This window comes from Eschrichtius robustus, chromosome 9, assembly GCF_028021215.1.
Source record: "Eschrichtius robustus isolate mEscRob2 chromosome 9, mEscRob2.pri, whole genome shotgun sequence".
NCBI lineage: Eukaryota > Metazoa > Chordata > Mammalia > Artiodactyla > Eschrichtiidae > Eschrichtius > Eschrichtius robustus.
In genome coordinates, this window is record NC_090832.1 from 13,419,158 (window position 1) to 13,433,466 (window position 14,309).

The window sequence follows — 14,309 nt, forward strand, 5'->3', positions numbered from 1 at the left end:
ATGTGTATTTCTCCCACTGCACTGTAAACTCCATGAAAACAAGAATCATTTCTCACCACCGTGTCCCCAGCCCCCAAACCACACACACAAACACACGCACCCCACGATACATATTTATAATAATGAATCAGCCCTAGATATTGTGAGCAAGACAGTGTTTCCCATATTGAAAACTTTTCACTTGGTTTTCAAACCCTATCATTGAAAATTCAACCAGTTCATATTTTGTTTCAAATCCTTCAAACAATTTTTGTTCTATGAAAGAATGATACAGCAAAACCTAAAAAGAAAATAGTCACAGGAAAGGTAGTGAGGCCAATACTTAAAAAAGAAAAAGAAATTCAGAAAACTTTATGTTCCACCTAGAGAAATCCTCAGAACACAAGGTTGCTTTTTACCTCAAATTAATGTAAACAACCTTGAATACAACATCTTTCCTCCCAAACCATCCCAGCTGTCCAAATCAGAACGTGCAAGTAAACACTTTTTTTCCTACTTTAATTTTGATCATCAGTTGATCTTAAATGACAGTCTAGATTATTTTAACTTTCTATTGCTAGCATTAATATTTAACCCTGGTTTATCTCTTCCATCTTATCCCCTGGCAAAATCCTCTCACTGTATTCCCAAGGTACACTGTGTTTTCTTGTGTGTCCCTGCTCTTATAAAGCAAGCTGCTTTCCCAAGAGAGATCCTCTGACTTTCTTCACTAGACTAATTTCTTACTTGTCTGTCAAACTGCCCAAGCGTCATCTTTTACCTCCAATCCTACTATCCCTGGGGTTAATTTTGCCTATATATGTTCCTGTGGCACCATGACAATGCTTAAAACCTTTGTTGTTTTAATGATCAATTCTCTGCCTGTCTCTTCTCTAGGGATGGGATTTTGTTTGACTTTTCCTCATATCTCTTATTTCTATCATGAGCTCTGACTTACAGTGAGAGATTTGTTAGTGTTTGTAGAATAAATGCCTCTTCAATGAACTCGTTCAGTGAATGAATGGATGAATGAATGAATGCACACTGGGCTAGAAATGGAGAGGATACTAGGTAAATTTCTACCATAAAGGATATAGGGATGAAGCTAATAAAACCACTAACCTCGGGACTTCCCTGGTGGCTCAGGGGTTAAGACTCCGCGCTCCCAATGCAGGGGGCCTTGGTTCGATCCCTGGTCAGAGAACTAGATCCCCCATGCTGCAACTAAGAGTTTGCATGCCGCAACTAAAAATATCCCACATGTCACTACAAAGATCCCACATTCCACAACTAAGGAGCCCGCCTGCCGCAACTAAGACCCGGCACCAATAAATAAATAAAATAAATATTTTTAAAAAAGAAAAGCTGAACTTTTTACTCTTTATTTGGTGGATCTGTAATGTGTGGACTCTGTAACATCATAATTCTGCTATTCCAGTTTGTAGAGATTTAGATCCTAATTAGGTTTTTTTTTTAATATTTGTTTATTTATTTATTTATTTATTTGGCTGCATGGGGTCTTAGTTGCGACATGTGGGATCTAGTTCCCTGACCAGGGATCGAACCCGGACCTCCTGCATTGGGGGTGTGGAGTCTTAACCACTGGACCACCAGGGAAGAGGCCCTAATTAGGTTATTTAAAAAAATCTTAATTATCACATATTCTACCTATTGTTCGTCTGAGAAAAAAATCGTGAGAAAGACAGTCTTCACAAATATAAGAACATGTATAAGGCAGTTGGCACATTCTGGAAAGGTGTGTTGTACTCTTGCTCCTAAGTCAGAATAATTCTTTGAAAACACACTTTTTTTCTGATAATTATATCAATGCAAGGCAGGTGATGGCAAAAGAAAAGCTTTACTAGAAACAAGGGGTGAATTAAGTGAAGTGACTAAACAAATAAAGATGTCTTTTTGCTTACTAAGACCATAATCCTGGTTTCTGGTATTCAATCTAGCGTAGCATTTGTCCAGATGTTTTAAGTTTTTTTAGAAAAGTATTATTATTAATAGTTGTACTTGAATAAGCCAGGAATAGAGATGGAAGAGATAACCATGAAGGACATAATCAGATGACTGGTGAAATCTGAATATGGACTGTATATTTTACAATTGTAAAATTATTATATATTATAAAAATATTGTATCTATATAAACTTTCCCAATTAGCTATGTATATTACAGCTGTGTAAAACAATTCCTTGTTCTGAGGAGATATGTGTTGAAGTATTTAAAGGTCAAGAGTCATAATGTCAGCAACTTATCCTCAAACATTTCCATAGAAGTAGTATTAATAATATGTTATTTATAGAAAGAGAGATAAATTTTTTTTAATTGTTAACAATCATTGAATATAGATAAAATGTATATGGGTCTTTATTGTGATATTCTTGCAACTTTTTTTTTTTTAAACAAGAAGCTATAAAAATGCATTGTGTGCCCTTCCACAAAATAACCTGAATGAGTTTGACAGCTCTCCACTTTGAACTTACCCAGCTTCAAGTGTGGTTTTGTCTACTTGTGTGTAAGATCCATGTGCAGTGGACAGAATTCTCATTTTAATAAATAACTAATTTGAAAGATGACTTACAAAAGCTAGCCTCTCTCCTTCTTATCCTTTCCCAAATCCTGTATGTAAACTCAGACAAATTCTCTTGATGACTCCTAAATCATGATGCATGAGGCAGACTGCAAGAAAACTGGATTGAAATTAGAGCTGCCATGTACCAAAGTCAAAAATTTCTCAGTTTGAGTCTAGATTAATTGCCTACTAAAAGTCATCAGCATTTTTGTAGCAACATTGGAGAGCACAGAATCTCTAAAACATAGCATTCATAATATTCAGGATTATAATCCATGTTATTCGACATAACAAGAAGAAAGAATATGTAATTCAATCTGAAGGAAAAGACAATCAACAAATGTCAAGCCTAAGATGATGCAGGTATTGAATTTATCAGTCACTGATGTAAAAAGCAGCAATTCTAATTGTATTCAAAGACACAAGAAACATATTCTATAATGATTAAAAAGATAAGAAGTATCACAGGCAATAGTGATACTCAAATCAATCACAAGGCAGCAATAGTCCAGTGCTGAAGGAATTTGTAGTTCGTGGTGCACTAAATTAGGCAATTACAGCAAAAACAAAACCTAAACCCAGATCAACTACTGACTAGTCTGACCCAAAACTGCACATTGAAGACCTTTCAGTAGAAAAGACATGTCCATTTCTAAGCATGAATATTAATATTGTCAATGTTTACTCTTATTGTAGACACAATCGCCAACATCAAATCAAAATGTACGAGACATACAAAACAGTTAACAACAAAGTAGGGAAGCAATCCATTGTCAAGATAAAAATCCAGACCCAGAAATAACACAGATGTTGGAATTTTAAGGCAGGTAGTTTTAAATAATTATGACACTTTTGGTGGACATCCAGTTTTCTAGAGTAATAATTGATAACACTACATTTCACTTTCAATAGTGTTAGAGTTTAGAGAGTAATTTATATGATTGTCCTACTTGAAAAGTCTTCACACATTTTCTTTCTTTGAAACTTGTGAACCAGAAATTATTATCTTTATTTAACAAATGATAAAACTTACCTCAGTAAGCATTAAAACTTGCCCAAATCACATATCTAGAAAAAGACTATGTTGCTATTCCAATATAGTCTTTGACTTAATGTCTCAAGTTTATCCATTTTAAGTATCCCTGAGTCATATAATTCTTAGGTTTGCATACATTTCTCCTATTTTACCATACAGTTTAAATAAATGATTGTTTTAGCTAATCTATGAAATTTACTAAAAATCTCATTTTCAAGGTCTAGCGTGGTTTCCTCTGCAAATTTAGATTCCCTTGGGCAGAGATTAAGTTCTCCTGATCTATTTCCTGTATATTTTCAGACCTAATCATTGATCTTTCTTATCCTTTCTGAGTTTACTATCATATGCAAAGATTTCCTTTTGCGTGTACTGGATGGTAGTCACCATTAAAGTAGAAATACTCTCACCTTCTGAATCAAAGCCAATTCCCGATTAAAGCTTCAGAATTAATTAAATTAAACTCAAAAGCAACAGAAAATTAAATATTCTGTTATAGTGACAACAACATAAAAAGAATATTAAAAATATATCAGTGGAAGCAACTAGGAATAAATAAAATATATCCCTCTTAAGTTTTTAAAATTCACAGTCACAGGAATGAATATTTTTTCACTCTTATTGATATTACACAAGTTACATGTCCAGTTTTTATTCAAAGTTCTAAGGACTTGATATATTGTAAACAGAAATTAGATGGAGATAAAAATATTGTTTAAAAAACACCAGCATATGTCTCTTTGAGGAAGAATTCAATTTATTGTGATGATGGCAATGAATTCTCTGAGCAATAAAATGAAATTCATCAGATGGCTTCTGCTTTTGGACTAAATTAAACTCATATAGGGGACACTAGACTGAGTAGATTGAACAGTAAATCAGCTCTAAGTAGCTTTCTAAAAGTACTGTAATTTCTACTGTCAGTATAATTTTGTGATCTGTATAAAACCGGGGAATGAGAAACTCACATATAATGTGAATTGTCTCTATGGCTAAAGATTAATTATCAGTGATGATTTTTGGCAGGCTAACATCTTTTCTTGCTTGTTTGCATCCCTATTATAACCACATTTTATTGAAAATCATACTGAATTTAGCTATGCCTTTTTGGACCGTGGAACAAAATCCTTTGTTTTCTGCTACCTGTTGAAGTGGAATTGCATTGCTGTTATTATCAGTTATTCTTTCCCTCCCTGTTTCTTCAGTACCACACTGTGAATTGCCAGGCTTTGTCATTGACTGTGTTAATTCCTCGTGCAAAAGATTCCTTAATCTTGATTTAAAAAATAATCCTATTAGTTACTCATCCCCTAATCTCTTATGGTAAGCTGCTTATTTCTTTTTTTTTTTTAATTTATTTATTTATTTATTTATTTATTTATTTATGGCTGCGTTGGGTCTTCGTTTCTGTGCGAGGGCTTTCTCTAGTTGCGGCAAGCGGGGGCCACTCTTCATCGCAGTGCGCGGGGCCTCTCACTGTCGCGGCCTCTCTTGTTGCGGAGCACAGGCTCCAGACGCGCAGGCTCAGTAATTGTGGCTCACGGGCCCAGCTGCTCCGCGGCACGCGGGATCTCCCCAGACCGGGGCTCGAACCCGTGTCCCCTGCACCGGCAGGCAGATCCTCAACCACTGCGCCACCAGGGAAGCCCAAGCTGCTTATTTCTAATCTAAAAATAATCATGCATTTGGTCTTGTATGTGAAAATGAAATACCAAACCCAAGGCCACAAATATTTTCTCATATATTTTCTTTTAGACATTTCATAATTTTACACTTACTTCTAGATCTATAATCCATTTTGAATTAATTTTTGTAAATAACATGAGGTATGTGTCAAGGTTTTGTTTTTGTTTTGCATATGGTTGTCTGTTACAGCACTACTTGAAAAACTATCTTGTTTCCATTGAATTATCTTTGCATATTTGCCAAAAAATCGGTTGACAATATTTTTCTGTCTATTTCTGACCTTTCTCTTCTATTCTACTGATATATATATATATATATATATGTATATATATATATATATATATATACATATATATATATATATATATAAAAACTCCAATTTCTTCAATTCCACACTGTCCCTATTTGTGCAGCTTTATAATAAATTACAATATTACCTGATCTATAATACTTAAATCAGTTAATATCAGTTCTGCTTGAGTGCTAAAATCAGTTCATATGAGTTAACAATTATTTTGGCTATTCATTTCTTATGCCTTTCGAATGTACTTTAGAATTACCTTGTCAATATCTACAACAAGTATTTCTTGGGTTTTGATTGAGATTGATTTGATCTTATAGACCAAATTTGGGATGGGGGCGAGGCAGGAAATGATACCTTAGTAATATATAGCCTTCCAGGCTATAACCCAATATATCTCTCTATTTATTTATACCTTCTTTGATTTCTTTAATCAGTATACTGTATTTTTATGCATACAGGTCCTGCACATAATTTGTTTATAGTTAACTCCTTCATTTTTCATGTTATTGTAGATGTGATTGATTTAAACATTTTAGATTTCAATTGTTCATTGCTAATATATAGGAATATGAATAACTGGTGTTTTAATATTGACTTTGTATTCTGGGATCCTGCTAAACTCACCTGTTAATTCTAGGTTTTTGGTTTTTTTTTTTTTGATAGGTTCCTTTGGATTTTCTACCAATATGTTATCTCTGAATAAAATAGTTTTATTTCTTGCTTTCTAATTTGTGTGCTTTTTATTTGATTTTCTTGCCATATTGCACCAGCGAGGATTTCCAAAGCAATTTTGACTGGGAGGGATGAGAAGTAACACCTTTGCTTTGTTCCACATCTTAGTAGGAAAGCATTCAATATATTATCATTAAGTATGATGTTAGCTATAGATTCTTCATAGATGTCCTCCGTTAGGTTAGGAAAATTCTTAAGGAAGAATGATTATTATCTAGATCAGAAACTTATTTATCTTGGATAAGGATGTTTCAAAGTCTTTGTCCAAAATTGATTTATCTATTCCAACTTCCCTTTGGTAAATGTTTGTATGGTATATCTTTCTCCATTACTTCAAATGTTTCTAAATCTTTATTTTCAAGTGGGCTCTTTCAGACAGCATGCAGTTGGATCTTGTTTTTATAACTGATCTGATAATCTCTGTCTTTTAACTGGTGTGTTTGGACCATTTGCATTTAAAATGATTATAGATAGAGTTGGATTACAATCTACCATCTGGCTGTCACCTTCTTTTTTGTTATTGGTGTTTTGGCTTTCCAGATTTGTAAGGTACATTATAACTCTGTGGTGTTACAGATGTTGAGCTTGTAAATATTTGGTTGTTTGTAAATTTTTGTTTGTTTAACTGCCTTGTTTTTAAATAGAGAATATTTAGGGTGATTACAAACTATGCTGTTGGCTCTGCCATCTTGCTGCCAGCTGAGCCACTATATTTCAATACAAAAAGTGTTCTATTTATGAATCACACTAATAAAAAAATATACATTATGCATCATTATTTAGTTCTTCTAATCTGTTGATATGATTTTATTACCACCTTATCTTTTACAAAATCTAAGGTACTTTTCCTTATATTTCCTATTCAGAATGTAATTTAAGCAGCAAAAGAATATTGTTTCCAATTTTGAAGATTGTACACACATTATAGAGCACAAAGTCAGAGTCTATGGAAAAGTATAGTAATATAAAGCACAGACTCTGGAAACAGATTGCTGCATTCACATTTGGGTTCTGTCAAATTATTAGAAGCACACTATCTTTATGTTTTACCTTTCTCATCTGTTAAATAGGATGATAATATTAGTACCATAGAGTTTTGTGAGTATCAAATTAGTTTTTCTTTATACAACTCTTATAAAAGACCCAATATCTGTTAGTTAAAAAAACAAAAAAGGGACTTCCCTGGTGGTGCAGTGGTTAAAAATCCATCTGCCAATGCAGGGAACACAGGTTTGATCCCTGGTCCAGGAAGATCCCACATGTCATGGAGCAACTAAGCCCGTGTGCCACAACTACTGAACCCATGTGCCACAACTACTGAAGCCCATGCACCCTAGAGCCCATGTGCTGCAACTACTGAGTCCACATGCCACAATGACTGAAGCCTGTGCCTTCTAGGGCCGTCGTGCCACAACTACTGAAGCCCGTGTGCCTAGAGCCTGTGCTCCACAACAAGAGAAGCCACTGCAATGAGAAGCCAGCACACCACAATGAAGAGTAACCCCAGCTCGCCGCAACTAGAGAAAGCCCACATGCAGCAACAAAGGCCCAACGCAACCAAAAAAACAAACAAACAAATATTACTTCTGTCATCATCGTATCAATCTTATGAGACAACTTTGCAATTAATTATATTTTATAAACGAGAATACATAGAGTCAGAGTATACTTAGTATTCCTGAGGTTGAACATCTTTTAATGCCAGAGACATTACGTTAATTCAACCTGCAAAGAAGAAAACTTTAAATGTTTAAATGGAGGGTTTTGGTATTTAAAAAAAAAATGCTGTCACATCATTCGTTATCATTAATACTTTCACTGGAAAATATTTTTTATTTCATAGATAAAAAAATTGAGTGAGCCACTGGAAGATAAGAAGAAAGCTCTGAGTTTCTGGTTTAATTTTAACTTTTATACTTATGTAACACAGAGTCTACCTTTTTTGCCTATAACGGGTTGCTTATGATGAAAGAGAATATCATTAAAATGCATTTAAACCAAATATCCTAATTCTTGTGAATTACAGGCAGGGCTGGAAGATTTATGATCGCTTCATGAATAATAACTATAACAATTACTTTGAATCTCCATTATTCATGTTTTGCAAGAAGAGTCTCATGGAATTTCATTATATAACAGTTTCTTTAAAAAAGGGTAGGGACGATTTGAACTGTACTTACATTAAAACCTAGCAGAGCATTATTTTATTAGAATATTAATTCTAAAGTTTCTATTACAGTTATATCCTTTAATTTTGGAAATTATAATAGAAGCAGAAATCCTTGAAGAGAAATAATTTTTATTTTTCTGTTAAAGTATTATTATTTACACTTAAGGCAATTTAAACTATATGAGAAAATCACAGAAGTGTAATTTGGATTCTTGTTCTCCAACCTCTCACTACAGTTCTAAAAGCTTTGTATATTCATCGGCAGCTTTATTCTTCTGCTGTTCAGAATCTCCTCCTCTGCTCTTCTCAAATTTCTGACCCACCACTGTCCAATGGACTCACAAATATTCATTTCAGAAAAACATTTGGTTTCTACTATATGCCAGATATACTTTCTAGCACTAGAGATGCTATGGGGAAAAGCAAAGATAAAATCCCACGCTCATGAATCTTTATCCTGGCGGGGGGGAAGCGCAGAGAGTAAGTAATTTAAACACTAAACATAATATTGCAGAAGACTTACTCTGCTTCACTGGTTACAGAGAAGGCGACAAAAAGGAACAGCCCCATTTCTGTTTACTTCATCCATCTGTTCCTCTTTCCAGTTCTAAGGAACCTGCTGACCTTCCTCTTGTTTAAGGCTTATCTCATTTTCTGTTTTCTCATGCAACTCCCTCTCTTCATTGTTTGCCCAATCTATGTCCTATCACTTTTAAGCCCTTCTCTCTACTGGCTATTTTCTAGCAGAACACCAATTAACTTAAGACCTCTCCCATCTCATGCCCCTCCCTCTTTTACATAAAAATATATGTGTTTGTGTATAAGAGACATACACACACATACACTCACTCTCTCTACTTCCTCACCTTTTACTAACACCTCAAACTATCATAAATCTGGTTTTTAGTCTTTAAAATGTTCTCACCAAATCAGCAATTACATATAAATTGGAAAATCCAAAGGACACTTAAATTTTTTTATTATTTGTTCCCTTGAGAGCATATGAAATCATTGATTACTCCTTCTTTCTCAAGCCACAATCATCCCTTGGTTTCCCTAACACCACATACTCCTAAATTTATCCTATATCTCCGGTTATTTTTGTGCAGTATCTGTGCTGGCTGTTTCTCTCCACTTGAATATCTTTCAGGCATCTTAACAACAACTACAACAAACTGTATAAAAGTGATTTCTTCTTGTTCCCACCCTCTAGTATTTTCTCTGTCACTTAATGGCATATCTAGCAAATTGCCCAAATCAAAAATTAAGAAATCACCTTTAAACTCTTTTCTCTTGAAAAACATCTACATCCAATCAATTGCAAAGTCCTATCAATTTTTACACTTACTTGTCTATCAATTCCATTCTCTTCAGCCCATTTTCACTACTAGAATCATAGTAAAAGCCAATATGATCTTTGATCTATAGTAGTTTACGTTCACTCAGAAATCTTAGCATCTTCTATTATTCAGACATTGTTCTAGGTGCTGGAGACAAAAAGGGTCACACCAGACCAAATCTCTGCCCTGAGCATGCCTAACTTCAGTGGGAAAGGGACTACTGTAACTTATCTAGTTTCTGTTTCTCTGTTTGCATTATGTCACATAATGGCCAAAACATATTTTGTAAAAACAGGAATATTTTCAAATGACTAATGCACTAATGTCTTTTTAAAGAATTTGCAATTTCCTTAACAAATATTCTAAACTGATTGTCAATCATTTCACTGTTTATCGATGCAACTTCCTCAGGTACCATGGTACTTATACTCTGCATTCTGACTGTACTGAGTATCTTTACATAAGTAAAGGAAAAAAGAAAGTGTTATAAAGATGAGGAAAGAGCAGGCAGAAAACTAAGGTTGAATAGACAAGAACAAGCCTTTAATCTGCCTCCTATACGCAGAAACTAATGAAACAAACAACCATGCAAAAAATTGTAATACAAACCAAAGATTAATTCCATAAAGTAACTCAAAACTACTGTATAAAATTTCAGAGGAGAAAAATATTGCTTCTCCTTAAACTATTCAAGACAATCATGGAAATTAAGAGAAATGGCATATGAGTAAATCTGAGGGAGAATTTCAATATAAGAGCATGCTCAGCAAAGGAAATAGCATGAACTGAAAAATAGGGGAAAAGAGCCTGAGAGTTATTGAGGGATAAGGAATGATGTAGTTTAGGTAAAATAACCATAGGTTGGAATAATGGGAGATCAGGTTTGAAAGAGAAGTCATAATATTAAGTACTTCCAGGACCAGAAAAGGGAATTTAGATTAATTCTATATGAAAGGTGAGCAACTAAAATATTCAAAGTAAGAAAGTAACATACTAAGCTGTATTTAGTAAGATCATTCTATGTTGACCCTGTATTGGACTTCTAGCTCAAGATGCATGATTAAATACAGGTTGAAACCTACATTTCTTTCCCAAATATCCACACGTGCATACACACACACACAACTTTATACATCTTTGCTCAAAACAAGAAAAAGAAAATATCCATGGGGAAGAAACACAAACAAAATCACTAATCACTATAGTAAAGAGGAAGTAAATTGACATGGCAAAAAGAATGTCACACCTGGATATAGATAATCCCTAAAAGAACAGAAAAAAATGTTCAAAATTAGTAGAGAGAAAATAAAAGAAAAAAATCCAACGGAAGAAATAAGAGAAAGTGAAAAGAAGCGAAGAAAAACCACAGAAAGTGGAAAACATAACATGGGACGCCGAAAGAAATCCAGGTTATTAGTGTCCAGAGTAAATTTCAAGTTCCATTAGAATGCAGTCTCCACAAGAGCATTTTTTGTGTTTTCTTCACTGATGTATCACCAGCATGTAGAAGAGTACCTTGTACATACAAGTACTGTGTACTCAATAAATAGTATTTCAATGAAGGACGTTTAACACATATATACAGTTGTTTTATTACTCATCCTTTAAAAAGTCTTCACAGTAATTAAGTGACGCAAGAACTGCTTTATAACCATTCATTATTAATGTAGCACAAGTATTTTATCCCAGTTTAGTTCACAAAATGGTAGGAAACTGGAACCGTCTGTCTCCTGACTCCTCACTTACATCTCTTTCTCCCACATAATAGATGTGGGAACTCAGAACAGAGAAGCCATTCACCCACTCCTGAATATTTAATGTGAGGTTGTGATTTTTATTGCAGTTGATAACCACCTGCACTCTGGTTCACATCTCCAATGAGCATTTTTCAACCTTACGGTTTTGTCAAAAGTTTTCTTGTCAAATACCTAATGCAGATTAGACTAAATTTAACAAGTACAAATTCTAACAACTAAGATAAAATTATGACAAATTAGACATTTTCAAATTATTGTTAACTGACAAAGCAGAGAAAATTGTAAAATATAGGTCGTTAAAAATAAATTCATTTCCATAACTCAAAATGAGATAGTGGATAATAGTCTGAAATACGTAAGGAAAGGTAATGGAATTTAGCACCTTGGAGATTATGCTTTCATTGTCGTGGAGGAAAAATTAAAATATAACACTGCTTGTTTGAATTGAAGACTAGTAACAGAGAAATAACTCTTTCTGAATTTTTTCAGCTATTTGTTTAGTGTCCAACATTGAAATATTTTGTCAATATTGTAGTGTCTTTATTGGCATAAGCTACCTATGATAGAGATGAATTGGGATACTGAATACATTAAATTAAAATTTTTCCTTCTTTAGATTTTCTCATTATACACCAAGGAAAGAAAGAATACAGCATGATCTTTAACTGGATCCCTGAGGTACCTGAAGAAAACCTATCTGAAGAATTTGAAGTACTGAATTACCTGAAGAAAAGATAAATATATTTAAGAGCTAGTTTTTAAAAAGAACCATTGAACTTACTAAACCATTAGCTATACTAGGGTAAAAAGAGGAAAAGCACGTATTTCCAAATTTAGGACTAACAGGGGGAAAACCAGTTATAAACATAAAAAGTAGAAGTGTGAGAGAATACTTTGCACACCCATGTTATACAGTTGAATGCCTGAAAAAACTGAAAAATTATTTAGTAAAAAAATGACTAAAATGGACTTGTAAAGACACATGTAGTATGAATAAGACAGAGACATGGAATCATTGTTCAGCTGCCCTTTAAGGAATTCCCATACTCAGTCTCAAAATGAACTCTAACTTTAAAGAACACGTCATTTGACATTTCTTTTTTTTTAGCATCTTTATTGGAGTATAATTGCTTTCCAATGGTGTGTTAGTTTCTGCTGTATAACAAAGTGAATCAGCTACACTTATACATATATCCCCATATCTCCTCCCTCTTTCATCTCCCTCCCACCCTCCTATCCAACCCCTCTAGGTGGTCAAAAAGCACAGAGCTGATCTCCCTGTGCTATGCAGCTGCTTCCCGCTAGCTATCTATTTTACATTTGGTAATGTATATATGTCCATGTCACTCTCTCACTTCGTGCCAGCTTACCCTTCCCCCTCCCCGTGTCCTCAAGTCCATTCTCTATGTCTGCATCTTTATTCCTGTCCTGCCCCTAGGTTTGTCAGATCTTTTTTTTTTTTTTTTAAGGTTCCATATTTCTGTGTTAGCATATGGTATTTGTTTTTGTCTTTCTGACTTACTTCACTCTGTATGACAGACTCTAGGTCCATCCACCTCACTACAAATAACTCAATTTCGTTTCTTTTTACAGCTGAGTAAGATTCCATTGTATATATGTGCCACACCTTCTTTATCCATTCATCTGTCGATAGACACTTAGGTTGCTTCCATGTCCTGGCAATTGTAAATAGTGCTGCAATGAACATTGTGGTACATGACTCTTTTTGAATTATGGTTTTCTCAGGGTATATGCCCAGTAGTGGGATTGCTGGGTCATCACTAATCATTAGAGAAATGCAAATCAAAACTACAAGGAGGTATCACCTCACACCAGTCAGAATGGCCATCATCAAAAAATCTACAAACAATAAATGCTGGAGAGGGTGTGGAGAAAAGGGAACCCTCTTGCACTGTTGGTGGGAATCTAAATTGATACAGCCACTATGGAAAACAGTATGGAGGTTTCTTAAAAAACTAAAAATAGAACTACCAGACGATCATTTGACATTTCTTAAACTACAAACCCTATACTGCTTCTCTAAACATTGTCTATGAACCACTTGCATTACATTTGTTAGGTTGCTGATCAAAGATGCAGATTGCCATGGCTAACATAAGACCTACTAATATAAACTCTTTGGATGTTGAGCCAGGAAATCCACATTCTTGCCGAGCGTCCCAGGTGAATATGATACACATTAAAATTTGACCAAGAGAACAAATTAAAAATGGGCAATTGTTTTTATATAGCCATCATATTAGTGATACTGAAATCTGAAAAATATAGAGAAAATGAAGAAAATTCCATCACACTCTTATTTATTAATATTGATGCAAAATTTAAAATCATATAATAGTAACTGGAGACAGCAGGATGTTCAATAATTTAATTTATTCCAAATTGAGTTTATCTAGGACTTCATAGATTGATTGACATATGGTATTTATAACTAATACAAATTCAAAGGAGAACAAATATATTATCATATTTGATCAACTTAACACATGCCAAAAGGGTATTTATTAATGTTTAATATTCACCCCAACTAAAAAATTAAATATAAACAAGCAATGTAGAAAGTTACAATAGATTACACAGCTCCATGATAATTCTAACAAATATGTTTATTTCAATTGATATAATCTGAATTTGAGAAATAGCCCTGATAAAACACAAATTTTATAAAGGGCAAATATATACTATCTGGCTACCTTCCTAAACCTA